This window comes from Phaenicophaeus curvirostris, chromosome 1 (genome assembly GCF_032191515.1).
Source record: "Phaenicophaeus curvirostris isolate KB17595 chromosome 1, BPBGC_Pcur_1.0, whole genome shotgun sequence".
Lineage (NCBI taxonomy): Eukaryota > Metazoa > Chordata > Aves > Cuculiformes > Cuculidae > Phaenicophaeus > Phaenicophaeus curvirostris.
In genome coordinates this window covers 3585194-3613105 of record NC_091392.1, presented here as the reverse complement: position 1 = coordinate 3613105, position 27912 = coordinate 3585194, and the positions used below count along the sequence as shown (strand labels likewise).

Sequence of the window (27912 nt, the reverse complement as noted above, 5' to 3'; positions counted from 1 at the left end):
ATATCAGCAACAGCACTCAAATCTGGAAAGCCTTTCACAATATCCAAGCGCTTGGCAGCTCTGTTTTTTCTCGGTATGTGGCGCAAACACAAGAAAATTACTACAGCTTAGAAAACTCTTACCTTTTCAGAGAATCATAAGGTTGGAAAAGACCTTTGAAATTATCAAACCCAACCATACCTGTCCGCTACTAAATCATGTCCCCAAGCACCTCATCCGCCCATCTTTTAAACATCTCCAGGGATGGAGACCCAACCATCTCCCTGGGCAGCCTCTGCCAGTGCTTGATAACCCTTCCTGTGACGAAATTTTTCCTAATGTCCAATCTAAACTTCCCCTGGTGCAGCTTGAGGCCATTCCCTCTTGTCCTATCACCTGTCACTTGGGAGAAGAGACCAACACCCACTTCTCTGCAACCTCCTTTTAGATAGTTGTAGAGAGCAATAATGTCTCCCCTCAACCTCCTCTTCTCCAATTAAAACTTTTATAGTCTCCTTTAGCTGTTTTGTGTGATCATTTTGTACAACTTTATAATCGATTCTTACTTTAAGATTCATTTCCGTGCTAACAAGCTCCCTGTAACTGTAAAGCTGTCGACATTTAGATTCCACCTTGACAAGCATGGTACAAGCTGCTAAATTCCAAATAGATTGATCTGTTCGTTCATGACTTTGCACATTAAATCATTTATGCAATGGTCCGTATGGGAACTACTTAAGCAGTGGATCTACTTAAAACAGAGTGATTACCTATGAAACACTTTTCCAGCATGCAATACTTTATTCTGTATAGCTTTTAACCTCAACATCAGTCAAATCCCCTAAAATACATATATGGGCAAGTGTCAGCTCTCTGCATCATACTGCAAAAAAACCCTGCTCCTAGCCATTCCACAATTTCAACATTTTGATCATTTTTCTATTAATAAGGGCTAACCTAGAGTATTTTGTACTAAATGCATTACAACCTACTTCTGAGAGCTTAATCTATAAAAGACGGACAAATCACAAGGGTGGATTTCACAAATGGATAGAAATGGGACACTACAAAGTGGTGAGGTACTTTTCATATAAACTCTCTTTTGTTTTTTTTACTGTCTGATCCCTTCTTAAACAGAAATAAAAGCAACAGGAGCATATACGGATGAAAAGAAAGAAAAGGGGAGGAAGAAGGTTGCTGCCAACAACTGACCACAACCTTTAAACACCTTTGAATGTTCAAAAGCTGTGCTAGTTGTTCATAGTCTGCAGCTATTTTTTAGTTTCCCCATGGAAAACAGTGTGGAAAAGCAGTACATTGCTGTTTTCACCAGTACATCTATGGAAAATATCCCCTGCTACAGAGATGCCTTGCTGTGTTATTAGCTCCCAACAAGCAGGATGCAGCATGATAAGCTGGTGGAAGGACGGTTTTCAGAATTTCTCTTCAAGGACAACGAGATCCTGCTGCAGCTGGGGACACAATCCACACCTCGACCCTCTCTCTGGCCAGCTGTGTTTCTCTGAAGACCTGAATTTTCAGAGAAAACTTCTTAGATATTATAACATCCTTGAGAAGATGACTCAGGCTTTTTGTGGCTTACAGTGTTAACTGTGTAAGGGAGGAGAACGCAGAAAGCTCTGAGGCTGGCAATGAAATCTTTCACAAGATCTCGCTCTCAGCATGTCTGGAGTATGGTAATTGGAGATTGGAAGGCTTCCTGCTACTGACTTTATTTCCTCATTCCTCATGGCCAGATCATTAACCCAACAGGGCATTTTTTTTTTTCTTTTCTCTTAAGCCCATACTGATTATCCTTATTGGGAAAACCATCTCCCTTTATCTCTGCTCTCAGTACTGTACGGCTTTCGAAAACTGAGTATCATCTTTACAGACACGACCTTAATCAAGACCTCATGTTACGTCTTTACACACTCTATCTGCTACAGATTGTATTTTCTCCTAGGAAAAAATCTTCGGCTATATGAAAGCACCTAACAACACCGGAGCTAAAGCATATAGAATTTCTGGATTCAGCAATTGCATTCACTGAAATAACACACTTTCCTTTTTTCATTCCTAGATAATACCATTACAGATTCTCTTCAGAGCCTCTTGTATAAAATTCACAAGGAGAAATTCCCCAATCACTATAACCGATTTCAAATGGTGCTAGAAAATATTATTGACTCTGAACACCAAAAGAAATCAGTCATCCTCTAAAGGGGTTACTGAGATCTGCAAGGATGAAGAGTGACGTGCTCGACAGTATTTTACATTGGAGGATCCCCAAATACTCTGTAAGCATTAATGAATTACCTCTGTGGTAGTTCAACAAAAAATGTTATGGACATTATTTCAAAGCCTGTGAGAAGACAATGATTTAGAAGGTAAAAATCATCAAAATCAATCATTAGCTACACATATTTTTTAATACTGTAAAGGCAATCTTCAAACACTTCAAGTTCTCCACATTTCAGTAGCACTGGCCAATTAACTACATCTACTGTTACCAGCTTGCATCCTGAACACTGCAGAGTGAAGTTACACAAAATACATAAGCATATTCAGACCTGCCAAACATGCCACAACAAAAAAGCAAACACGTAGCAGGGATGCAATCAGCATCTAGAACTCCCAGTACTTACATTTAAAAGTATCTGCTTTAAATGCTATTGTTTATCTTGTATGATACACAGACAAGGTATTTACAAGGGCAGCAAAGAACTAACAAAACCCGACCTATGTAACGCTGGAACAGGCTCTGAGTTGAAAAGGAAGCAGAGAAAATGAAGCTCCTTCCCTTATTCCTCACCATGCTGTACAATCTAGTTGTTTGCGCTAGATTTACCAGCTGGTGCATTAACGTCAACGTCTTCAATATTATGTTGCAATGCCTTATTACACTCTTTTGCGTTATTTATGTCTTTTAAGACCTTCTCTGTTTCCAAAGTTACGGTTCACCACCTACAAATACTACAAATATGCTGTTGCAGTATTACAAAAGAGCTTCTGCTTCTGGAATCACACGCTGCACTGCTCTCCCATATGGGGCCACGGACTTTGCAGCCCCAGCTTACTGAGGGGCTTCATTTGGTGGTGGAGCTAATTATAACAGCAGAAGCACGAAAGGAAGATCTTGACCTCCTCTTCTTTTACACCAAGGTTTCCAAGGATCCACTCTACTGATGCAGGCAGGCATTCTTCCTCCAAGAACACTGATTTCAAATGGTGCTAGACAATGAACAGTTAAATCTAAACCACCATATGAAACCAGCTTCCTGAGGGAGCTTGTTTCAAGCTGAGATGATGTTCCTGTAACAATAAATTAGAAATGCCACAGAAAAATATCTGTCCAAGTTGGTTTTTCATCTTTATTTTTCCTATTAAATAGTTAAGTCTCTTTTCTTATTCTTACCCTTGATTTTGGTTTGAGTCACCAAACGTTCATTTCTGTTTTCTATTATAGTGCTACCAACAGAAAAAGAATGGCCTACAGCAGTGTGACGCTGAAGAATTTTGTTAGTCAGGCTTGGACAACATGTACAAGGGTTTAACCACAAAATGAGGACTTTCATCCTACTTCCGTTACTGTCTTCTATTAACACATTGTGTCTGCTGAGGTCTGCCCACAGCAGGGCTGCCACCAAACAAATCAGCAAGGGAAGAGCTGCTGCAAACTCCCTCTAGTGACAGCAAAACGACGTGTGAAAGGTCTCCTGCAAGATGTTAACACATCTTATTTTTAACAGCAGCAGCAGAAGTATCAGCATGCGACAGAAGCTACATATTAATGCCTAAATATTGAATATTCATTCAACAAGTCACGCAGATAGTCTGAAAACCTGCCCACTGGCTCTCATCGAGGTGGTATTTGCAGCACTGGAGAGAAGCTGTGTGTCCAAATCTTAACGTTAAGGATTGTTTTAATTACAAACTATTCAGACCTGGCACTTACCATCCAATCCCAGCAATACTTCTAAGAAGTCTGACACAGAGCCGTTTCCTGGAAGTCTGCTACTGAAGTGTGTTTTAGACAATTTATTCCCTTCACACAGATGTGTTTTTCTATAACCTGTCTGCAACTCCTCATCTCGGCTGGCAGAACAAACACATCAGATTCACATCTGCAGAATAATATCAAGCAAGCCTGAGTGTTTGCACAGGCTACACGTTTTGGGAAGTACTCGATAGGGACATCGGAGCCTTTCGGTGAGGGACCCCAGGCAGCAGCGCTGGCACAACGGGCACAGTTGGTTTCGATCGAAGGGCAGAGGGGAGGCACGACGAGACGATCCACCCCACGCGGTGTCAAACATCATCGCGTCGAGGGAAACAACCAAACGGAGGCGGCTGGACCTCTGGAAGCGGGCAGTTGCTTCAGTTACTGGAAGAGCTAGATCTGTGCCAGGCCACATCAGCGCTGGAGTCGTTACGCAGCTTTGCTGTCCAGAAAGTGTCTGTGTGGAGCAGAGCAGTCAGGAAGCAGCCTGGCCAGCAGCAGCAGCAGGACTGAGCTGTGCGCGCGCCCCTCTCCCTGGGCTCTGCCCGAGCCCACAGCTGTCTGGGAATCTTCCATGCAGGCGCAAGAAAGGCCAAGGCGTTAGCACAGTTAAAATAAAGCAGTTTTGAAGTGTGGGCAGGATCAAACCATTTCCTCAAGGCATGCAAAAGCCTCAGACTTTGCCTTGATGTAGCGTAATTCAAGAAGAGTGAAGCATCTTACTTGTTCCCTCCGGCAGTGTAATACACCCGGTGCACACTGTACCTGCCTCTGAAGTCCTCTGAAAGCTCATTTTAGTTGATTACGACTATCACCCAAGATGAACCCATCCGCAGTCTCCTGAGGACAACCCAGTATCTCAAGCTCCTTCTCTTCAGGGGGCAGGAAACCATGTCAAAACCCTAACTAATTAATTACACCTATTTCTAAGGTTTAATTACCTCCAGAGATACATCCCTCTCTTTGTTTACCACAAATAACTAGCTTAGACCAGAAATCTAACTTCTAGATGACTGAAGATAGAGGAGAGAAATCTCAAATTGCTGTGGACAGTTCCCACGAGGGTGTCTGTCAACAGCGTCGCTAACACACTCCTCTCCCAAGAAAATCTTCATGAGGAAGTCCATCTGAGAAAAAAGAAAAGCAACAACACTTCACAACCCTTATCTTCCCTGGACAAGGCATGGCTAAATTGTGCTGTAGCATCTTTTCCCATGCAGTTAACATTAGTGATGTACACGGGATCTAAAGGTGAGTTCAGTTGTGTGGCTCTGTCTTTACCATTAGCCCTAGAACGGGTACACACCACAGCACTTCCATCCAACTATCCAGAGAGCAAATCCTTCATTTAATAGCATTTGCACTTTTGAAGAAAGCATCTTTCAAAACTTGTAATAACTCTGCATGTTTCTAGAACAAAGATGATGAGAAACACTCTCGCATTAGGACTGTAAACTGTCATTTCTAAATTGGAAAAACAAATGAACTGCAGATAGAGAACTATTGTACTTCTCCAACATGCCTCCTTCTAATTAGGTCCTGTAAGTTTTAAAAGATTTTCAGCTGTTGGACTCTTCTGTCCCCCCTACATTTAACAATGACAAAAGCTGAGAGCAGTTTTCTCATTTAACTGGAAAGAAAGGAGATACATGAAAGTGAAGACATTATCAACTCAGCAAAAAAAGCAAGAGCCTGGGAAACTGAAACCCCAGAATTCATAAACTTAGACAAAAATTTAGATGGAAGAGTTTCTAGTTATGTTTTTGTAACTGTAGATCCAACTAGCACTGTTCTGTAATAGTCCAGAGAAAACTATCGAATTGACAAGTCACTGACTTAAGCCTTCATCTTAAACACTTCAGACCTCACGTGATTTCACTTGGCATCAATGGGATTACTTACATAGGCAAAGTTTTGTCTTGTGATTAAACCACTGCAAGATGACAGTTTACCATGGCATTGATTTGCTGATGAATAAATCGGCTGCTTTAGCTTGCAGGTGGTTTAGCTGCATTCAAAACCCATCAGGTAACCCCTCTCTTCCAGTCATGAATTCCTGTGGTTAAGCATTTAGAACAATATGTGAACAGTGATCCTGTCTCTGACTGCAAATGACAACTGTGGGCACCTTCTCACATAAATCCAGGGATAACAAGAGAAAACATCTAATAGGAGCAACTTGGAAACACTTCCAACTGGACTAATGATCCTGTACAGGGAATTCATAAGAAGTTAGTCTTACTGCTTCCTTTCCATGCTCTGCCATAAGAGGAGCTGTGTAAATGGACTGTGTTAGAGCTTTACTTACAACAGCTTTATGATCCACCTATGACAGGCTGAAAGATCAACTCAGCCTGTAATTCGCAGACAACAGCCGGCAAGTACGTTATATACGACAAGCTGCTCACCTTCTTGCCACTTTTTTAATTCCTTTCTTTTTAATAAAATGTGGGGCCAAAGCAGGATGACAGACAGTTCTGCAGGAAGCCCCTCTTGACCAAACAGCTGCAGCACGGGACGTGATAGTGTAAACTTCCTACTTAACGCCTGGCCATGTGTCTCATTTATGTGGTGCCGCAGATACCCTGTGGCACAATGAAGATCGAGGAACCATTGAGAAATTGTCTGTCAGCTGAAAAGCTAATTAATACAAACTGCAGTGAGGAAGAACTGCCTACCAAGAAAGAAATTGAGACTGTGAAGTCAGTTACAGGCGTCTTTATGGGATTTTTTTTCAGTCGTTTTCAACTTAAGCTTAAACCACAGCTATCAGGGAATAGCTGCTTCATCTTTTATTTTTCTGCACCATCAATCCCCCAGCGTTTTCACCACCAGCTTAATGAATTCCAACTATCAAGAGAGCTCATCCACTATGTAATTTGTCTTTTTTTGTTCCCATCACTAAACAAGCAGGAAAAATGTTTTTAATTTGCAAGGCTGAATAAATACCTACTGCGTTTGCCAAGACTTTATTGACATTCATGGCTGTCCGCAAAGCTGACTGACTTCTCACAGAGATGGTTTATCTCCTCAAGAAAGAAACCTGCCCAAACAAGATGTTAATCTTTCTAAATAAAATGAAATAGAACAACATGAAGTAGAATAAAATGAAATAGAATAAAACGAAAAGCGGCAGTTCAATAAATATTATTGTGGCCAGTCAAACCCCTTCGTCCAGGATACAGTCCCACAGCAGATTTTTATTGAAAGCAAGATCACTTAACACCGGGACACCCTCCAGCACTCACTGCTGCAGTTCATGTCTCCTTCACTTGTACCGATACAGCTGCTTGTGGGCCAATGTTATAAGCAAGCACACTCAAGTGATTCTAATTCCAAGAAAAAAAAACCTGTTTCTTGAGGTATTTTCAGTCATCTGGTTTTCCCCATGGTCAGGAAAGAAATGGCACTGCATTGCTGCTGAGCTGGAAATGAATGGCTGGGAGTAGGCAGAAACTTATTAAGCTGGCACTAGCAAAAGACATGAACTGTGGAATTACACCTCGGATAGCATCAAATCCCATCTCCCTTGCTCAGCTGGTCATGAGGAGTGGAGATGAGTTTCAGCCTGCAATGAAACACAGTTCTTGAACTTTCAGGAGAAAATCAATACACCAAACTTTGTGATTCTCACTCAAGTTTTACAACGTTTTTAGAAAAGGTCCAACTTTCCCCATAGGCCTGCTGCTTGAATTTTTCCACTTAAACTCTTCTCACTGAACAATTTTGTTATCTTAAAATTGGCAGCATGCAAGAAACAATGAAAGCCTCCACGGCTGGAATTTAATGTGATCAGAAGGTCTGCGGCAGCTTGACACATACAGGTAAGAAGAAAGAGCATTTGGGAGGAGATTAATGACCTGACAAACCATTACTGCCAAAATTTCCTACGCTGATGACAGTACTTCACAAAACTCACTTTCCTTCCTGTGCTTTGTTCAGCTGTACTGAAAAGAGCTACCAAGTAAGCGATCCGGGGAATGTTCCTCTGGAACAAGCAAACAGCCCTCAAATAGAAACCAATATTTCCCACTAGTGAAACATCCGATTTATCCGTTATGTATGCACAATAGATTTATCTTCTTAACTTTGGAAGCCTCTCAAAGCTCCAAACAGGAAATGTTATTACAATACCAGCTGATACCAAGAAGAGACACAGATGTGCTGTACCTCAAGAAAAAAACCCTCCACCATGAACGATTTTCTCCATCTATTTCTGAGGCAATTCATTATTGACAGGTTTATCCTCAGAAACTGGAAGAAAAAAATACCAGAAGCAGTTTGAATTAGTCTCCTCTTTGTGGTGTTCTTGAGGTTGTAGAGAGGAGGGTGCTGGCCTCTTCTCCCAAGTGACAGGGGACAGGACAAGAGGGAATGGCCTCAAGCTCCGCCAGGGGAGATTTAGGCTAGATGTTAGGAAAAAATTCTTTACAGAAAGGGTCATTGGGCACTGGCAGAGGCTGCCCAGGGAGGTGGTTGAGTCACCTTCCCTGGAGGTGTTTAAGGCACGGGTGGATGAGGTGCTGAGGGATATGGTTTAGTGTTTGATGGGAACGGTTGGACTCGATGATCCGGTGGGTCTCTTCCAACCTGGTTATTCTGTGATTCTGTGATTCTGTGATAGAGACAAACGAAAATGCAACTTCATAGCCATTCTTCTCTTCCACAGGCTTTATTCAAGTTACGGCTCCTCATGACCTGACTTTAGGTGAGCGCTTTTACAGACAAAACAGGTAATTGAGGTTTACCACCAACCCCATTGCTAGTGTACAGGCATCATATTCCCTATGGAAGGAGTCATTTTCAATTACAGCTTCAAAATTCATCAGATGAAATTGCTGTCTATATTTCATATAGCAGCATGAAGCTGGTAAAGGGTCTGGAGCACAAGTCTTGCCAGAAGCAGGCGAGGGAACTGGGGTTTAGCCTGGAGAAGGGGAGGCTGAGGGGAGATCTCATCGCTCTCTACAACTACCTGAAAGGAGGTTGTGGAGAAGTGAGTGCTGGTCTCTTCTCCCGAGTTAGAAGCGACAGGACAAGAGCCAGAGGAGTATTAGATTGGATATTAGAAAAAAATATCTTTACTAAAAGAGTGGTGAAGTACTGGAACATGCTGCCCAGGGAAGTGGTGGTGTCTCCTTCCCTGAAGTTGTTCAAAAAAACATGTGGATGTGGCACTTCAGGATGTGGTTTTGTAGGCACCATGCTGTTGGACTGATGGTTGGACTGCGTCATCTTAGAGGTCTTTTCCAACCTTAATGAATCTGTGATATGTGTAGACACTTCCTGCAATAAAAAACCAAATCATTCCACAAACCTCCTGGCAGACTACCTTGGGGCGCAGTCCACCTACAAGCCAACTCCACGGCAGTGGTGGGATCCCATGCCACAATTCTTAGTGGAGGAAGGATCTGTAAATAGCAGGTGTCAGAGAATCACCGACTGCATGGGGCAGTATCCCTGATGTACACGTCTCACGTTTACACTGAACTCTGTTTCAAAACCTCTTCAGGCTGCCTTTGGAGATTATTAGGAAACAAATTCTAAAAATACAAAAGCAGGCTTATCAAGCTGGGGGAAAAACAGTAAGATGGTTTTGTGACAAAGGCTTCAGTATATGAATTATGCATTACTGAGAACTGATTTCAATTTGGATGGGAGGAGGGAGATTTCTGTGCATCCAAATTCAAGAACAACGGGCAAAAGCTGCACTGCAGGGAATTACAAGCACTCCTGTACAACCATTATCTTTGAGTATCTTACTTTTTCTCGCCTATTATTTTGCGTTATTCATGAGAATTCGAGGCAGAAAATGGCAAAATAACCTGCTAACTCCTCGAAAACAGTCATCATCAAATTCAGAAAAGGCTACTGAAACCACAGAGATGCAGGAATAGTCTGGCTTCAGCCTCTTGCTATTTCTGTCCATGTTCCCACCCTATGCCCATCACCATAGCACCTGACTGCTCTTCTGTCAAACAGCAAACTTTGGGGCAACCGAGGCAGGAATATAGGTTTCTTGTTTTGGTTTTTTTTTCCCCCAAAGGGGATCACAGTTTGTTGGATACAAGCAGCAGATGTTATAGTTCAGAAATTATACAGGACAACCACAGTGAACAATGTAATTCTCTGTTCTTTTCTAAGGTATTTTAACAAAACAGTCACTCACACCAAAACCTCAATGTTGTTTGCCCATGTCTTTACATTATAGAACAGCTTTTTCATTCTCACTGCTGTCTTACATATCCAAAAACATCTCCCTGGGATCTGGGAGAAAACCTACTGATCATTAGGGGAAAAAACAAACAAAAAAAAAACCACCAAAAATTTCCAGCTTAAAATATTTCTTCTGACTTAAAACTTTCGGAATCCAAGGATTGATGAGCATCATTTTTAGAAACCACCCTGGCAACGCAACGGTTATATAAGTTTCAATAGAAGCGCTAATCCCAGCGCTGAACAGAAATGCCCCTGTCAAGAAGCACTCAGAAACTACACCTACTGTTTATATTCTTGTGCCATGCATCGTATCGCATCTACTTCTGTCTCTACAAGTGAATTCTTAAAACCAGCCACTCAGAACTTTTTTGCCCCTCTGCTTAACAGCAGCACTGGGTTCGTTTACATTCATAGAATGGTTTGGGTCTAAAGCCCATCCAGTTCCACCCCCCTGTCATGGGCAGGGACACCTCCCATGGGACCAGGCTGCTCAAGGGAGGGGGCACCTATGACTTCCCTGGACAACCTGTGCCAGTTCCTCACCACCCTCATTGTGAAGAATTTCTTCCTAATGTCTAATCTGAATCTTCTGCCTTCCCATCTGAAGCCATTTCCCCATGTCCTATCACTCCACGCCCTTGAAAAAAGTCCCTCCTCAGCTTTCCTGTATCCCCTTCATGAACTGTATTTTCCTGTATCCCCTTCATCCCCTTATGAGGAGCGGCTGAGAGAGCTGGGGTTGTTTAGCCTGGAGAAGAGGAGGCTGAGGGGTGACCTCATTGCTCTCTACAACTACCTGAAAGGACGTTGTAGAGAGGAGGGAGCTGGGCTCTTCTCCCAAGTGACAGGGGACAGGACAAGAGGGAATGGCCTCAAGCTCCACCAGGGGAGATTTAGGCTAGACGTTAGGAAAAAATTCTTTACAGAAAGGGTCATTGGGCACTGGCAGAGGCTGCCCCGGGAGGTGGTTGAGTCACCTTCCCTGGAGGTGTTTAAGGCACGGGTGGATGAGGTGCTGAGGGATATGGTTTAGTGTTTGATGGGAACGGTTGGACTCGATGATCCGGTGGGTCTCTTCCAACCTGGTTATTCTGTGATTCTGTGATTCTGTGAACTGGAAGGTCCTATAAGATCTCCTTGGAGCCTTCTTTTCTCCAGGCTGAACAAGCCCAACTCTCTCAGCCTGTCCTCATAGCAGAGGTGCTGTGATCATCTCCAGGGCCTCCCCTGGACTCCTTCCAACAGTTCCATTTCCTTCTTATGTTGAGGATTCCAGAACTGGACACAATATTCCAGCTGGGGTCTCATGAGAGCCGAGTAGAGGGGGAGAATCACCTCCCTAGACCTGCTGGACACGTTTCTTTTGATGCAGCCCAGGATACGGCTGCATCAATGATCGTTCTGGTTTGTCTGTCAAAGGATGAGAGGTGACCTAGAAACAACTACACTTACGTATCTTTTAAAAATAACAATAACCACACGTGAAAACGTTTAATCATCTGCATTTTTTTTCTGGTATCATACGAACTCAAATTCTGGCTGCTCTGAAAGACTCCACGAGTACTGAAAAGGAAGGGAAATTAAAATTATCACATGGCAAAAAAGACAGTAATTAAGAGGGATAGGAAATTCAATCAGATCACTTCAAGTGTGATTGTTTTAATCCCAACTGAATTCCCATGCCTGACAAATAGACTGCAGAGGATCTTTCAGCTGAAGACAAATATTCTTTACTCCTCCCATCACATATGACACTGCAAAAAAACTCAAACCCCAAGCCAGAAACATTTTCAGAGCACAACAAAGCACCTCTGAACCCTTCTTTGTTACGCTGAAGGAGCAAAGAATCAGAGACCAAATTCTTATAGATAACCACTTCCTACACAGAGGTGCCGCACAGCAACAAATGTAACACATGCCAGAGATATTTACACCACATATTTCACAGCAGGAAATGTAACCAATGCAGAGAGCATATTCCAACAATTCACCGGACACAGAAATTATTTATCTTTCAGTTTGCATGTGTTTATAAATAGATTTGCCCTCAATGTTCTTCCTTTGGCGTATGCAAGGTGCTCTCATGAGATCTGGAATGTAGAAAATGGTTTATTTAGATGCATGTTTGCATTTCCAATTTAGCTTCCCCTTATAAAGGCAGGAAAAGGTCAAATGACTACAGTATATTTTACCAGACTGGTCCCACTTTGGATCCTCTTGTGTTACAGAATTAAAGAGTGTTAGAAGAGCACAGCTGATGAGCACTTGCCAGGGTTGCTTAGGAGGCCACAGCAGGAGCAGCTCCCTCGGGCTGCTGCCGGGCTCAGAGTCCTGGAGCCACAAGCCCTGCACACCCTCCAGGAACTGCCCATCTCCTCATCTGTCAGAAGAAACCCAACACCCTGGCAGTTACACATTCCCCTCCACTTCTATCTGTTTTCGGGCTATGCCACCTGCCTAAAGAGCTTGTTTCTTCTGGCTTTGAAGATGAGAGATAAGACAGATTGACCTAAAGATTTTAGGGACTGATCAATAGGCTGCAAGTTACACTAGAGTCTGGAAGAGCTCGGAGATCAAAGGGATCTTCAATGCAGGCTGAGCAAGGATCATCTGGACCAACCAGCAAGCACCTGGCAGTGCTGTAATTCACAGAAACATAGAATGGTTTAGGTTGGAAGGGATGTCAAAGATCATCCAGTTCCAACCCCACTGCCATGGGCAGGGACACCTTCTGGATCAGGTTGCTTATAGCCTCATCCAACCTGGCCTCGAACACCTCCAGGGATGGGGCAGCCATGACTCCTCTAGGTCAACTGATTCCATCCACCTGACCATGAACGACTTTGAATATTTACCTATTGCCTAAACCCCTTTTACTACTCAGTTTGTGCATCTGACTGCTGTTACAGGGCGAAGCACATGATCAGGATAAACCAGAAAGCGTAATTCAATAATGAACACTGATGCTGGCGTACTCTGTGAAAATTATCAAATTAATTAGTTTTTGATTTCATCTACTACAGTTGTTGAACAACTTCAGTTGCATTAGAAAAATACGTCCCTATCTATCAGAAAAATGTAACAGAACTATATCCATTTTTCTGCAACTTGTGATCTCCCTAGAAGTTTTCCAGGCCAAGTTGGATGGGACCTTGAGCAGCCTGATCCGGTGGGAGGTGTCCCTGCCCATGGCAGCGGGTTGGAACTGGATGATCTTTCAGGTCCCTTTCAATCCAAACCATCCTATTGTTCTACCATCTTAAGAGCCTTCTCCCTATAACTGGCTCCACCTTTTGAAGCTATAACCAAGGTTGGCATCACATAATTTCGGCATTAAAGAAGGCAGGGTGAAGTTTTACTTCTAGTCTGATTTTCTCTGGGGCCCGAGAAACTCAGTTTGTGTAGATTTTGAAGCCATATAGGTATTTACCTTCTTAGTAGTTTCCAAGGGAGGCACCGTAAACCTATTGCAGCACGGCAGAGTCCCTGCCACGGAACAAGACACATCAAACTAGGAGCTTCATATAAAACCGAATAAAAGCAGTTTGCTTTCTAGTTTACTGCCTGAAGCAAGGAAGAGTGGAGAGACATAAAAAACAGAAGCAGCGCAAGGAATAATGAGACAATAAAACCTGAAATAAAGGCAGATTAACAGCCTGATGGCCTGTCCACTCCAGGCATCACAGGAAGCTATAGGTTTAAAATACAGGTTGAAATAAAAAGGTGGCATTTACAGAGGGCTGGCATGGGAGAAACCTCCTTTCTGTTCAAGGTGTAGTGAGCTACAGCTGACTGCTATCAATTCACGTGTGCAAACATCCAAGGAGACAAATAAAATGATGCACTGAGGTGCAGATCTGGAACTTGACTGCACAGAGACAGCAATCAAATATATGGCTGCAGAGGAAATCTGGAAGAGAAAAGATGCAGAAATCTGCACAGAGAGGAAGGATGTCACTGTGTATATTAAGAATGTAAATAAGAAAGATAAAAAAAAACCACTCTCAGAATGCTGGATATCCAATCAGGACAGAAATCTCGAACTAGACAACAGGACTGATGGCTGGGGCTGTTCAGCCTAAAGAAGAGAAGACTGCGGAGAGACCTTAGAGCAGCCTTCCAGGACTTCAACGGGACCTCTAGGAAAGCTGGGGATGGGCTCTTTATTTGGAATGCAGGCGTAAGACAAGGAGGGATGGTTTTAAACTGAAGGAGGGGAGATTTAGATTAGGTATTAGGAAGAAATGTTTTACTGTAAGGGTGGGGAGGCACTGGCACAGGTTGCCCAGAGAAGTCACAGATGCCCCATCCCCGGACATGTTCACAGCCAGGTTGGATGAGGCTTTGAGCAACCTGATCCAGTAGTGGGAGGTGTCCCTGCCCATGTCACGGTGTTGGAACTGGATGATCTTTGACGTCCCTTCCAACCCAAACCACACCATGATTCTATGGTGCAGAACATTTGAGCAGTGAAAAAAGAACTAGTGCTAGTATTTGGCTATAAAGAAGCAACTAGAAACATCCAAGTTTCAAATGAATTCAAGAGGCACATGCCCACCTGGAAGTGGAGTACGATGGAATCACAGAGGAGAACCCCAAATTACCAGTGACTAGTGCAACCTTCTACTTCTAAAAAAGTTACCATTACTAGACTAAGGAACACGAAAACCAAAGAATCCCTAATCATTTAGTGAAGAGAGTTAGCTCTTTACTCTGCCAGCACTTTGGTCCTATCTGTAACAGGCATGATTAAATTAATTCATCAATTAGGAAATGAGTTCAGTGAGTTCATGGCATGTAATTAATTTATTCTACTCTGTTAACAGACACATCCCAATGTCACTTTGTAGTATTTTACAAATGCAATTTAATTTATTAGACCCAATGAGAAATGGCAAACTTGAAGGCAGAAAACAAAACTCTTAACAGAGAGAAATGCAACACTTACTGAGATAACGCACGGCATGAAGAGCAGTAAACACCTGCCAGCAAGGTCTGTCCCCTGTTCAGCGCTGCCGACCATTCTGCATTAACAGTTCTGTAGTTAGAACAGGTCTGGGAGGACACACACCAACCCGTGATGGTGTCCCTGCAGCCATTTCCCTGCAGCTGGATGGGATTTTCATTTTGTACTCCCTCTTTTGGTCCCCTGCAAATAGTTTCATCAAGAGATTCCTTTCTCACAGAGCCACTTTGGATTTCTTTGTGGTTTTAATTCTGGCCACGGAAATTAACTTGAGATTATCCCCACAACTCTCTATTGTACCAACTGTGAAGGCTAGAAGCATGAAATTGTCCAAGTGATGACTCGGATGGTGTCCCCGCTCATGGCAGGGGCGTTGAAACTGGACGATCTTTAAGGTCCTTTCCAACCCAAACCATTCCATGTTCCTGTGATAACAGAGTAAAGGCTCTGGAATACTAGATGCAAAGGTCTGGACAAAATAAGGGTTAAGAAATAAAGGAGAGGAGGATCTTTAAATATTTGCGAAGCCTGACAGTGATTTGAAGGCAGTATGTCCACACACCTACACACCCTAGTCCAAAGCTAAAGCAGGAGCCAGGAGAAGAGCTCGGAGCGGGTCTGGGATGGTGGTGCCAGATAGCATGGGCACAACTGCACAGGCTCCAGCGCGAAGCGGGGAGCAGACCCTGCCGAACACAATCCCATCCTCAGCAGCGCTTTTAGCAGCTTCCTTTTGGCAAAGAGAGAAACCAGCAAAGGACACGCTTAGCCAAGAAGGGAAACCAGCTGAACTGTGATAATGTTAACAGACTGCTATTAAAACATTCATTAACAGGACGATTAAGTTAGGTTTCTATCAATAGAAAGCCAAAGAAATTTTTTCTTGCATCAATGCAGAACACACACGACCGCAGCTCTGGGCAGCCCAGGCTTTCTACTCAACGGGTGACACAGCATTGGGGAGCAGAACACTGCTGCCTCTGCAGATGGATGCTCAGTGATCGTCCCGTTACACGAGACTGGGAGGCTGCAGGAATCAGTCATGGGGCCTATCTTTGTACTGTCTAAATTCTGTCTAAAGGCAGAATTTAGGTGCCTGGAGTCCGCAGAGATGGAACTCTCGACTCAACAGCTGCTTGAGCATCAACATGTGCCATATTAGAGCTTGGTATCACCTCCTTTTCACAATCGAAGATGGCCCAGGCTGGGCAGAGAATGGATTGAGAGTAGCCCTAAGGAGAAGGACTTAGGGGTGCAGGTGAATGAGAAAATCAATGTGAGCCAGCAATGTTCGCTTGCAGCCAAAAAAGCCAACCCTATCCTGGGCTACATCATAAGTGTGACCAGTAAGCTGAGGGAGGGGATTCTGCCTCTCCATTCTGCGCTCATGAGACCTCATTCAGAGTCCGGCATTCAATTCTGGCATCCTCAGCATGGATCCGTTCGAACGAGAGCAGAGGAGACCATAAAGATGACCCAAGGGCTGAAGGACACACGAGGACAGGCTGAGAGAGCTGGGCTGGTTCAGTCTAGAGAAGAGAAGGCTCCAGGAAGACCTTAAGAGTAGTTTTCTAGTACTTAAAGTGAGCCTACAAGAAAGCTGGGGAGGGGCTCTTTATCAGGGAGTGCAGGGATATGACAAGGGATAACAGTTTTAAGTTGAAAGAAAGGAGATTTGAATTAGATATTTAGAAGAAATTTATTACTGGAGGGTGGAGAGGCACTGGTACAGTTTGTCCAGAGAATTCACAGATGCCACAACCCTGGAGATAGAATCATAGTATCATAGAATAACCAGGTTGGAAGAGACCCACCGGATCATTGAGTCCAACCACTCCTATCAAAGCCAGGCTGGATGAGGCTTTGAGAAACCTGATGCAGCAGGAGGTGTCCCTGCCCATGGCAGGGAGGTTGGAACTGGATGGGCCTTAAGGTGCCCTTCCACCCAAACCATTCTGTGATTCTATGAATCTGGTGAAGCCCTACTCTGCGATCCAACCCTTTTTTTACAGCAGATGTAGGAAGTATTTCCTAATTCTGGCTCAAGCAGTGAATTCCACACCCAAGGGCAGAAGTCCAGCACTGACACATAAGATGGGCATCTATACGCTTTTAAAAAAAAAATTCAAAACCAGCTCGGTAGGGGACATTTCAGAAGAATGTGGATGTTGCATGGACAAGGGGACACAACTGAGCATCTCTTTGTCCTGAAGCTTGAAATAAATAACATTTCCTGTGCTACTGCTGTAATGCCATGGAAAATTGGCAATATTCTGACTAGATTTTGTGTACGGGGGAAAATAAAAGAATAATTGAAAGAATTGTGGAAGTGCTTACAAGGATAGTAACACAGAAGACAAAGTTGATTCAGACTTCAGTTCAGCACTGAAATAAACCAAGGAATGACTATGGTTATGTTTGAGGTACTGTAATTTAAGACAAACTGTAGCAGAACTGTTACAGTGCCATGTTATTTCTATTACTAACCATTACATCACACTTTACAGCCTCCTTACGGATTTCCCTCCTAACAGCCCCTGCACAATCTGCATTTTCTTGCAAAAGAAATTACAGTTACTTATGTTATGAGGGAGTAATTGTGCCTGAGGGTTGATGAGGAATATATTCTCCTGCATTTCCAGACAGGAACAGTAGTTTGATTACAGAGCACTCCAAGACATCAAACTGAAACAGCACTCATCCTGCTTTGAAGGACTATAAATGGTCTACTAGGTTTCCAGTTAAGAGGAGAATGTGTTTTCTGTATGGATGCAACAGTGTAGGTTAAGTACCTAAAATAACTGCAGTAAATATGCAAACTGCACTGTATGGACCTATAAAATAACGCAATCACACAAAGCAGGAAGTCAGAGAGTTCAACAGACATGGGAATACGGATTATGAAACTGAAAATTCATTTAAAGCTGCGTAACTACAAAAAAATACTTCCTTTTCTTCTTTGTAAGTATATCTCCCTCATTTCGGGTATCAGTACTATATTGCCTTGTACCACCGTCCCTGAGCACCAAAACCTTTCCTTAAATCCCGCTCTCCTTAGGAGGGGTCCGGTATCCCAGTCCCAGATACTTTCAGATCACAGAATCATATAATCACTAGTTTGGAGAAAACCTTTGAGATCACTGAGTCCAGCTGTACATGTCCACCACTAAACCGTATCCCTGAGCACCTCATCTCCCCATCTTTTCAACAACTCCAGGGATGGGGACTCAACCACCTCCATGGGCAGCTTCTGCCACTGCCTGATAACCCTTTCATTTTCCTAATGCCTAATCCAAGCCTACCCTGGTGCAACTTGAGGCCATTCTCTCTTGTCCTATTGCCTGCCTCTTGGCAGAAGAGATCCAACACCCACCTCGCTACAACCTCCTTTCAGGGAGTTGTAGACAGTGATAAGGTCTTCCCTCAACCTCCTTTTCTCCAGGCTAACCAATCCCAAGGAAATGGGGGGGAAATACTGGCTACAATACCCCAGACCAACCTTTTCTTCCCCAAATCCACAGCACAGAATCACAGAATAACCAGGTTGGAAGAGACCCACCGGATCATCGAGTCCAACCATTCCCATCAAGCACTGCATCCTAAAAGAGGGAAGCCGAGCACGTCTGCTGCATCACTTTTTGGAATCCCCACCAGCACTATCTACACATTTAAACACCCTGCAGAGAAGACTTCCAACACACTGTGAGTTGTGCACAGCTCCGCCTCTGACCCTTCCTGTTAGGGATTCCTGAGCAATGGGCTTTATCTCATTAATTCAGTGGTTTTTAGGAAATTACTTTTCCCTGCCAGCTTTTAAACCCAGAGGAATTTTCTAGATGTGCAGTGACAGTGCATGAGTAATAGCTCCCTCATTAAACTACCCGGCAGCCATAAAACAAAACAAATTGTTCAGCTTCCCAGTGTTTTTCCGATTTGCTTTCCCTTTCCAAGCCCTGTAGTGCTCACAAACATCTGAACTATCTAAGTGACGTCATTTATAGTCAGCGTCCTTAAAGAAAACAACATGTTGCTCAATCCTCTGGTTTTCTCGCAGTCACTTTTTTTTTGCCCCAGGGTAGCTTCAAGCTGATTTATTTTTTTATATCAAGAGCTATTTGTGCCCACGTGAAATTAATGCTTCCGAAGTCCATCAGCAAAAACTCGCCTGGCACAAGAGAAGGAGCTACGCTACATTTGCTTCTGCTGCCTGGAAGTACTTGGTATGTCCTCTTGTCTTTATGCCGAACGTTCTCCGTGCCCACGGCTGAAAAGCAGGGTGGTGCAGTGCGGAAAGCCGTAAAGATGGGAAAGATGACAACAAACCCTGCTCTCCCACGGCAGGGCTTGGCATCTGGTGCAGCCGCCGCCACTCTTGCTGCTCCTCCTGTGCTTGCAAAATGATCCGTCGTAGGGAAACAAGGCATTCAGCCCGAACTCGGGAACGCAGCTTTGCTTTAGGTTCGCTGCCGGGCAGGCTTTGGTGAAGACACCACTCCGTACCACTCTGAAAGACAGGCAGGTAGTAGTGTTTCTGCGGTACCTTTGATGTTGATACGGAACAGGTTCTTTATCCCATTTTGAAATCCAAGAGTCAAACTACACAACATAGAGTCTGAGGATTCAAGGAATACGTTGAAAGGCCACAATTACTACAGTAGTTTGTGAGAATGAAAGGCAAGGCTCAGTCTCTGGCATTTCTGCTCAGGAAGAAGCAGCTTGTATGTAGTGCTGATACAGACACACCTTCCTGCCCAGCGTAGTATCCATGACTGCAGAAACTAACTCCTATCAGTGTCTTTTTCTACCCACCACCAGCATGCATAGCATCTTCTAGGATAACTCAGAGAACACACACAGTAAAGATGAGAATCAAAGAATTATAGAACAGTTTGGGTTAGAAGGGACCTTAAAGATCATCTAGTTCCAGCCCCCCTGCCATGGGCAGGGGCAACTCCCACTAGATCAGGCTGCCCAAGGTCCCATCCAACCTGGCCTTGAACACCTCCAGGGATGGGGCAGCCACCACTTCTCTGGGCAACATGTGCCAGTGCCTCACCACCCTCATAGTGAAGAAATTCATCCTAATGGGCAAAACTGTGCCATATTTTTAAAAATAGAGGGGAAAAAAACCCCAGCAACAAAGCAGAACAAAATACCAAACTCAGCCCTGGGAGGCGAACAGGTTTGACAATATTTGTATTTAACAGAAATGGTATCAGCAGTAGGGAAGTAATTGTGCCCCTGTATTCAGCACTGGTGAGGCTGCATCTCAAATACTGTGTTCAGTTTTGAGCCCCTTACTACAAGAAAGACACTGAGATGTTGGAGCGTGTCCAGAGAAGGGCAAAAGAACTGGGGAAGGGTCTGGAGAACAAGTCTTATGGAAGCAGCTAAGAGAACTGGGGTTATTTAGCCTGGAGAAGAGGAGGCTGAGGGGAGAACTTATTGCTCTCTACACTTCCCAGGAAGGAGGCTGGAGCAAGGCAGGTGTTCTCCCAAATAAGAAGCAACAGGATAAGATGAAAAGTCCTCAAGTTGTGCCAGCGGAGGTTTAGATAGGAGATTAGGAAAAAATTCTTTACTGAAAGAGTGGTGAAGCATTGGAAAACGTTGCCCAGGGAACAGGTGGAATCACCATCCCTGGAGAAGTTCAAAAAATGTGTAGAAGTGGCATCTGAGGACATGGTTTAGTAGGCACGGTGGTGTTGGGCTCAGTTGGACTGGATACCTTAGAGGTCTTTTCCAACCCTAAAGATTTTGTGATTCTATGATGCTATTTTGCTAAGACTGCAGAAATGCTAACAAACTACCACAGTTTTCAGAACAATCCTTCAGAGGGTGCTCTTGTAATCCCCACGGTACAGACAGCAAAGGAAGGACTGGATGAAGTCAGTGTAAGGTGACCTGAGTTCACTGTTCAGCGTTTTCACAGAAAAATGTGGCTTACTTCAGGAAAACTTCCGCTCCTTTTGCCTACAGAAAATCTGGGAAGCCGCAGAATGAAAACCATTTCAGATTGCCCTAACATTTCACATCACTGAGATGTGAATTCTGTCTTTTAATGAGCAGCAGAAAGCAAAGGAATGAGACGAACTGGGAGCTCCAGACCATGGTTCCCAATGCATTTGGCAAAGTGGTGAGGAGATGAATCACTAAACGTACCAAGCTCATTGACCTCACAGGTTTCTCCAGGCCAGGGCTAGAAAACAAAGCAGCTGAATTCCATTGTAGAGTGAACTGATGGCACCCTGCTCTCTGTCCTTCTCCAAGTCAATGGTTTTAACACAAAGGAAGAAACAGCAGCTCTAAATACACAATTGGGACAGACAAAATGTAGAGTGATTAAAGTCAGTGAGAGACTGCTTGAGTGAAAGTTGAGCAGAGACCTCATCCCAGAGCCTCAGGGGTGTTCAAGAGCCTCACTGCTAACGAGAGATGGGTATTCAAACACCTCTAAGAACACAGGTTGTCAGAATTTGTCTTTTTACATTGTCCTATAATTGGCAACGAAGGTGGGAACAACTTGCCAGCTTAGCTTGTCGCATCGTCCTTATGAAAGTGTGGAGATACCAATGAGAAATGGAGACTTTTGTCAGGACTGCAGTATACAGCAGACACCGTGGCAGATGGCACTGGATGGAATGAAATGGAATTGTAAAGCTGATTTTAGAGGTGGTTCATTTAAGAGGAAACAAGGTAACAGCTTAAGAATACAGAATAGTGAAGACAGACAGGAAAGTACTGCTATTCTTCCTTCTCCTGACACATGGAGACGTTCAATGAACTGAAATTATAAACATTTAGTCATTTCCATTATGGTCACAACTGAATACTGGTTGGTCCCAATGCACTGGCAGCTGCACAGACACACGAAGCCACCACTGAGTCCAAAGGGTGAGAAAATCTCTGTTCAAATGCAAAGCACGGATGAAGTGTGGACCTCATGAGAATATGCCAAAGCCACAACCTGCAAAGGGTTGAGGAATCAAGTCTTTGAATAGATAATGAAAACATCCAAGATTATTAGGCCAGTTAGTATGGTAAAAGTAGGAATAAGCCCTCAAGTCTTTGGTAATAGTCCTCTGCAAGGACTCCCTCTCCTCTCCCCAAAGCCTTTGGTACCGGTGGCCATCAGAGACGTCACTGAAGCAGACAGACATCAGGACTGAGACTCCAGCGCTCCCTGCTCCCAACATGTAACTCAGCTCTGCAGCTTAACAGTCCAGAAACAAGCATGCTACTGAAACAGAGTTTGGATGGTGTTTCCAAAACTGAGGGCCCACCAGGCTAGCTGATAGGTCCTCATTTAAAAAAGCAACAAGGAACAAAAAAAAAACCAACCTCTTTTCAAGGCGGGGAATGACAGTAGCACCAGACTGACAACTTTCAGGATGAGGTCACCCCTGTTTCCCTTCAGAAACGAAGACAGCAAGTACAACTAACATTAATTAAAGACTTCTTTCACAAAGGGGCACTATACTTTTATTATCTCTGTGGAAACCTAATCAAAAGCATCTCAATGGGCTTGTTGATTATTTTTAAACCAAGATATGATAGAAGACAGAAGGAAACGGGAAATCAAGGACGGAAACCCGTTTTTTTTATGTGCTGTAGTATTTTGGCTCACAATATAAACTGTCCTCTACTTACCTAAAAGAATAACTTCCTATTTACTAATCTGCCATAACAAAATATAACCAAATATCCTAATTGAAAAAAAATGCTTAAGGAGTAAATAAATGTGCTCATGACACTGAAACTTATATGGGAAGAGTAAGCAGTAAGCTGTAATCACACTCATAAAAAGTTACTAGACTTTAGGTCTAATGATTTTCTCCTGCATAGGGTCCTGGCTGCATAAAAATATTAAGTTCCTATGCATCCCAATTTACTCTTGCATTCTGAGATGTTCACTGCACGAATATGAACTGGTTTGTATTTTAAATGATTTATTATTCATATTTGTTTCACCTTCTATGTCAGAGGAAAAGACAACCGTTGTCTAATTACCCAAGATCCCGCAGCATGCGGACAGCAGTTCAGCCAACCCAAACCAAATGTGTGCTGCTGGGGGAGCACAACTGCTCTGTAGCCTTGAGGGATAAATTGCACCTCCAGCAACTACAACAGGCGCTTGGATGCTTTTGCGACGATTCAGCTCCCTGAATATAGCTCCTATGCCTCCTGTCATTTTAGGTGAGGTGCAGCATCCTGCCTGGCCCACATAAAACTCGCAGAAATCCCGTGCTGTAGCTGCCAGCCCTATGGGTATGTCCCAGAAAACCAAGGCTGTCTCAAAGGCACCAGAAACCAGTGTAGAGGCAACTGCATCCTATCCTTGTGCTCTTGCAGACATGAACATGCGCACAGATTATGCTGGCTGGTCTTTGTATCAGAGCCACATCCCACCCATGTACTCTGCTACACATCCACAGTGTAATAAAAATAATAAAAACCCTTTAAAATGTTTTTATCTTTATTGTAGACTAATATTGAAGAACTCACTGCTCTTTATCAGGAAAGATACTTTGATATCAGCGTCCGCACCCACATGCAGGCAGAACTGTCGGATCAGATTTACCAGCAGAGCTTCAGGGTACAGATTAAACCTTGTCAATTGGCTTTCACCCAAACTCTTGAGTGCTTAAATCATTTCTAAAGTGTGATTACTTTTAAAAGATTTACTGTTATAACCCCAAAGTGACCCTGCTGCCATGCAGTAACCTCTGTGCACTTCAGTGCTGCCTACAGTGACCTGAGAAGCACTACATGGGCACACGGGTCCTCCTCTCCCAGTAGCACAGGTGAACAATTTTCTTGATATCAATCAAATTTCAGGGCGAGAAGGGTAAGGCAACTGGGAATGAGAAGGTTGAGTGGCAAGCATGCAGGAGGGGATGGGCAAGCCATAAAGCAGCGGGTGCAGCAGCAAGAAGCCCACCGGCCGCGTGCCTGAGGAGCAGATGCCCGCCGGCCAGAGGAAAGGAGCCAGCCAGCCGCCGAGAATAGCAGCAGGGCAGGCGGAAGGGAAGGAAACACATGGCATTAAGCAAGAGGTCAATCCAGTTTGAACGCAACAGCACTTACTTAAAGTACAGTATTCCGAGAGACTGACCTCTGCAAATCCCCGCTGGTACCACGAGGCAGCTCTAAAGGCCAAGGATCACAGCCCGAGGATGTTGTGACACTAGCAGGTCATTCTACCGCTGCTATTTCATATACATTTACAGCTGGGCTGAGTGTAAACAGGGAAGTCACGTGGCATCTGTAGTGTCACGTAGTGGCTTCCTTACTTAGAACATCGCCTTTAACACCCATTAGCCCATATGCTGTCTGCAAAAATAGGAACTTCTATGCAACTCCATTTAACAATGCCCATCACAGCCACCCTCCATGACTCAGGAATCTGTTCCTGGATGCTAGCGTGTATTTTCCACTTCCTTTCCCTGCAGTGTATCTAAGAGAAAGGAATCTAACTGCTGACACAGTAAGCTGACTGATTGCAGTATTTTATTTTTTGGACCGAGTCCCAATTTTAGTCTGATCTGATTCTCAGATAGGAGGGTGTACATTGTCACAGCGTTTGTAAAAGCGGTTGCTACACTGATTTGACGAGATATGTGAGGCTGTGCATCTGCATAGCAGAAAGCCAGATCGTGCACACTGCAGATGCATCAAATTTTCTCAGAATAATAAACTGGAGGCTTACTGAAAACAAAATAGAAATCATTTTAATGGGACTCTTCCAAACATGCAGACATAAATACAGGTCAAATTTGCAGACAGTGTTCGAATTCACATTGTCATGTTTTAAAAGCAATTTGAATCATAGAATCATAGGATGGTTTGGGTTGGAAGGGACCTTAAAGATCATCCAGTTCCAACCCCCCTGTCACAGGCAGGGACACCTTCCACTGGATCAGGTTGCTCTAATCCCCATCCAACCTGGCCTTGAACACCTATAGGGATGGAGCATCCACAACTTCCCTGGGCAACCTCTGCCAGTGCCTCATCACCCTCATCACGAAGAATTTCTTCCTAATATGTAATCTCAATCTTCCGACGGTTCATTTTAAAGCCATTCCCCCTCACCCTATCACTAGATGACCTTGTAAAAAGTCCAGTTCAGAGAAAAAGCCTAGGATTCAGCAGTTTTGGACTGGTTTCCCCTACTCCACACCACTGACTGTGGATCATGTCAGGCTTGGGGGAAAAACCCAACTTTCAATCAATTTCCCAAATGACAGGTGAAATTTTCCTGGTGCTCAGCATCCAGAAGTTGCCACCACCAGCTGCAATTAAGCGCATTAGTGGTGTTCTCTGCCCAGCACTTTGAAAATCTGGTCTTTTAAAGGATGGTTACACATATAATACGGTAATTTATTAATCAATACCTGTTAGCAAATGTAAGCAGTATAGGCACATGTATCTGAACAACACAAGCAGCTCAGAAGTAAAAATCTCTACATGAAGACCAGCAATTAGCTGTCCCTTTTCCAAAGTCTTGCTGGCGCATAAAGCTGTGACTCTTCTTTCTGTTTTATAATATAGCTTATGCAGCAGTGCGTCTGTTACAGAGTCTGAGAATGGAAAATTTAACCTCTGGTTATTTCACATCATTGTTATACCATTCTTTGACACAACTTTACTAACTTTATTCAAGAATGAATGTGGTCCAGCTAATTTAAATGGGAGTACAACACTCACTTGTACCTGCCTTTTAAGACATATCATTTTGAGATGATTCACACCTTATGATATGGCTATGACCAGGTCTGTACATACATTTTAGACCAAAACCTTAAAGCCTGAAGGCTTCTCCTGAAGGACCAGAGGAAGTTGGTCTTCAGATCCCTTACTATTTGTTAGTCGGCCAGCGTTTCTTCTAGCAAATTAACTTTTTTTAAGCAGACAAATTATTCCCTCACAAATGGATTGGTTCTAGCAGACTGAGCAAGACAGAGAAATAGTGAAAATATATTTCCGTCAATAAGTAATAACCTGCTTTGAACTTTTTCTTCAGATCAGAACTTCACACTAACAAGTCCATGCACAGGACTCTCCAGCCACAAAACACAGCGATGTGCACAAAGGGTGCTGTGAATCCTAATTCAAAGGTGTGTGACGTATCTTCAAGATGGGATGCATGACAAAAATGTTATTACACATACATACTTCTACTATTAGGCAAATGAGACATCTTGCACGCAGCTACAGTCTTAGGACAGCGATCACAATTGAAACGCAGGGCTGATGGCAGGGAGAGTTAAAAAAAGAGGTTCAGACAAAGCCAGAGAATCACAAGGGATGGGTGATGCATTTTTTTACCACCCTCTTTGCCCTATCCCCATCTCAGCACTTTAAATGGTTTTAGTATGCTAAAATATAAATAAATCACTATATTAAAAAAATTCTACTTCTTTAAGCTGCCTGTTTGTTTTCCTACAGACGTTATCTCAGCATTACACAGGCAATACCACTAATGGCATTAATCGTGTTCTTTCTACTGAGATCAAGCAAATGGTTCCCTTCACTTTCTCTTGAGCAACAAACAAACAGAAAAAGTCAGGGTAATGAGAGCATTACAAGATAATATCTCCAGAAATAAACTCTATTTTACAACAGCAGGAAACAAGTAAGATAATATGCACAGACTACCGACAACGCGTTTCAATTTTGTGTTTAAAACGCCAGCTGAAGGGCTCAGAACTCTATGGGGCAAAACTGAAGCCAAATAAACCAAGTAAAAGGGATGTATTTCTGAGCAACGCACCTTTTGACCATGTTGTTCTGAACTTTCTCCACAGCGTCTAAACCACAGTGCTCCATCACGTAATCCCAAGCCTCGAAAAAGTGAGTAAACCTCCTCTCCTGTAGCAGCTTTCTGCACCTCCCCCTACAGGTAATAAAGGATTAGAAGGGTCAGAACGGTAATGTTTGTGAAACTTTTCCTTCTGCTAAGCAAGAAGCTAATTTCTGATTTTTAAAATGAAAGGAGTGGTGGTTTTCAAAAAAAAAAAAAAGCAAAGAAAAATAACATAATGAAAAGGAAGCACACACCCATATGGAAAAAAATGTCAAAGATGAAGCACGCTCATTACAAATGCATTGTAACCTTGTTACCACCGAAAACAAACAATTAATTAAACAGAAGGGAAACTTCAAGGTTTGCATTCCTGTGTATTCTGAGAATCTAGTGACTGCCCGTACTTCTATTGAGGCCACATGCTGCTCTTAGGATTGTTGTGATAAATTTTAATATCAAGCGTAACTGCAAACAAGCTTTGAGCCAGGATTGTAGTTGTAAGTATTTTAACAGTGTCCGCGCAAGCCCACGGATGGCAACTCAAAGCGGTGTTTCTGACACAGCAACTCAGCTTCCCCAGTCCCTGAAGCACAGACAGAGCATGTGTAAACACCACCAGGATTGCTACTTATGTAAGAAATGCAAATCTGGGGCTTTGACAGATCTACAACCCAACAGGCTCATACTAAACATAACCCACACATTCCACTGCGCCTCGCTTTGCACAGTCACTACAGCAATGAACATCAGCATGAGATTTGTCCTGCTTTAATAGAATCGTGGAGTAGTTTGGGTTGGAAGGGACATTAAAAATCATCTGGTTCCAAACCCCCCACCATGAGCAGGGACACCTCCCACTGGACCAGGCTGCTCAAAGCCCCAGCCAACCTGGCCTTGAAAGAAACATCTGCCTAAGTACAGCAAATAATTCCTGGATCA

At 43.5% G+C, this 27912-nt stretch overlaps 1 long non-coding RNA gene across 1 annotated transcript in view; it reads right to left on the bottom strand.

Annotated features, from left to right (window-relative positions):
* Window positions 1-3339: 3339 nt before the first annotated feature.
* Window positions 3340-27912, bottom strand: part of LOC138725755 (uncharacterized) — a 35042-nt gene continuing 10469 nt past the window's right edge. Inside the window, exons 2-3 of the long non-coding RNA XR_011338304.1 lie at window positions 26941-27063; window positions 3340-5109 (exon numbers count right to left, since the gene is read on the bottom strand). This is a non-coding gene — a long non-coding RNA (uncharacterized lncRNA). The remainder of the gene's footprint in view (window positions 5110-26940; window positions 27064-27912) is intronic.